This window comes from Bombina bombina, unplaced genomic scaffold, assembly GCF_027579735.1.
Source record: "Bombina bombina isolate aBomBom1 unplaced genomic scaffold, aBomBom1.pri scaffold_2082, whole genome shotgun sequence".
NCBI classification, from domain to species: Eukaryota; Metazoa; Chordata; class Amphibia; order Anura; family Bombinatoridae; genus Bombina; species Bombina bombina.
The window spans coordinates 2,234-5,000 of NW_026510694.1; positions in this window are offsets into that span (position 1 = coordinate 2,234).

The window sequence follows — 2,767 nt, forward strand, 5'->3', positions numbered from 1 at the left end:
TTGAAATGAACTACTAATAATCATACTCCAAGGTATCAAAAACCGGAATAAATACATTGGGAAATTGATAATATAGGACTCTACTAGTCTAAAGTTAGAAATCACAACAAGGACTTAACAGAATATATGAAGGAATGCACATATATTTGATATCAGGAGGTGAGCATGGGACGGAGCCCCAAACTAAACAGGGTTGGAACAGGCAGCGCCTACTAAAATAATAGGAGATGTCTTAACAATACACCAGTGGGTGAGCGAATTCTCACCAAAAGTTGATAAGATCAAACTCTGAGTTGAGGCCCTCTGGAACCCTGGTTTTCAACCTGAAGATCCAGAAGGCCTCCCTCTCTCCCAACGTACGGGTTCTGTCCTGTCCCCCCCCCCCCCTGAGTGGAGGTATCCGCTCAATGATGGTCCATGTGAAGGACAAAATATTTTTTTAATGTATCCATGAAAAGTGATTCACAAGGGGAGTCTTGAGTACACCTGCCCTTATGTCTGCTAAGTGCTCCTTAATGCAGATTCTGGCCTCCCTGGTAGTTAACCCTACATACTGCACAGAGCAGTCATTGCAACTGATAACATATACAACATATGTAGACCTACAATTCAAACAGGAATCTATCTTAAATATTTTTCCTGTGGCCAAAGAGCTGAATTGCTCCCCTGTGGCCAACCTCTCGCATGCCACACAGGTACGGTGGTGACAGCGAAAGGTGCCCTTGCAGCTCAGCCAAGAAGATGTAGGGGCCACCACTTTCTTGAGTCTGGTCGGTGCCACTATATTGCCAATAGATCTATTCTTCCAGTAGGAGTACCTTATTCCCTTCTCGACCACTTTCTGTAGATTATCATCGGCAGATAACAAACAAAAGTGTTTGTCAACTATCTGACAGATGTCCCTATATTGTCTAGAATACTCAGTCATGAAGGTCACTACATCGTTCTGACTTTCCATAGTCTTGCACTTTCTCATTCTGTCTTTGGAGGGTCCTAGAAGACTGTCTCTAGATATACCTATATAGAAAAAAAATCAGTGCGCCAAATACCTATATATAGGAAATCTATGAACATATAGTAAATCTATGAATATATAGTGCATCAAAGTAAAAACGCCTATACATGTAAAAACAAAAGTGACAAATGAAAAAACAATGTGGTTGTAAACCCAGTTCAATCAAACCATAGATACAAGTGAAGGGGTCGTTGTAATGGACAGTTCATTTAGTCCAATTCCAAATCCAGAAATCTGGAGCGGGTGGCAAGCTGCTTCTTCGAATTTCTTGTCGGTGTCCCAAGATGTTATGTTCTGCAGAAATGAATGATAAAGAAAGAAGGCGCCACCATAGTGCACAATCAGATGTGTATAACACGCCAGTTAAAAAAGTAAGACCGTACTTACAAGCTGTAAGACACTTGAGAAGTGTCACAAACGCCTTCTGGACTATTAATCGAGTCGTCCAGCTAACTCCCACTGGTAAATCTCAGAAGTCCTCTGATGTCCTCTGGAGTGTGAGGGTCGTGATGGCAGACAAAAAACCAGCACCCAGCAATGGCAATTACCACAGAGCCGGCTTGAACTTATACTTATACTATCCACTCTTGGTGTAGATACAATGTATCAGATGGATAGATAGAATGAATAAATAAAAGATACTTCGTGGCAAAAGTCTTGTAAAAGCATACAGACTTTATTTGGGGTACATAAGCACAACGTTTCTCGGTCTCTCCTGACCGTTTCCTCAGCTGAATTGCTCCCCTGTGGCCAACCTCTCGCATGCCACACAGGTACGGTGGTGACAGCGAAAGGTGCCCTTGCAGCTCAGCCAAGAAGATGTAGGGGCCACCACTTTCTTGAGTCTGGTCGGTGCCACTATATTGCCAATAGATCTATTCTTCCAGTAGGAGTACCTTATTCCCTTCTCGACCACTTTCTGTAGATTATCATCGGCAGATAACAAACAAAAGTGTTTGTCAACTATCTGACAGATGTCCCTATATTGTCTAGAATACTCAGTCATGAAGGTCACTACATCGTTCTGACTTTCCATAGTCTTGCACTTTCTCATTCTGTCTTTGGAGGGTCCTAGAAGACTGTCTCTAGATATACCCTTCACTATATTCCTAGCCTAAGTTATCACCGAACTACTATATCCCCTATCCTGAAGTCTCCTGGTGAGATCATCTGCTTGTTTCTCATAAACCCCTACCTCACTACAGTTTCTCTTCTTTCGGCTAAACTGGCCTTTGGCCACTCCCTTAAATACTCCTCGGGGGTGGCAACTATCAGCGTGCAACAATGAATTCCCAGAAATAGGCTTACGATACGTTTCAGAGATTATGCCACAGCCAGAAATGCCTTTTAATGTTACATACAGGAAATTAATAGTATCAGGCTGTATTTCATTCGTGAAGTGAATCCCCAAAAAGTCATCATCTAGACTCTCAATGAATCCCTGTAGTGCAAGTTGAGTACCCCCCAAATAAAGAGGAGGTCGTCTATGAAGCGACCATACCAGATTATGTCTTTCCTGAAGGGATTCCCCTCTCCGTAGACGTGGGACAGTTCCCACCAACCCATGAACAGGTTGGCGTACGAGGGAGCAAACTTGGCCCCCATTGCTGTCCCACGCCTCTGGAGAAAGAAATCCCCCCGAACTCAAAGTAATTGTGGCTGAGAAGGAAACCGGTCACCTCCAACACAAAACTCACAAATTCAGATTTATTTCCATATTGTCTTTCTAAAAAGAACCTAATTGCCTGTAAA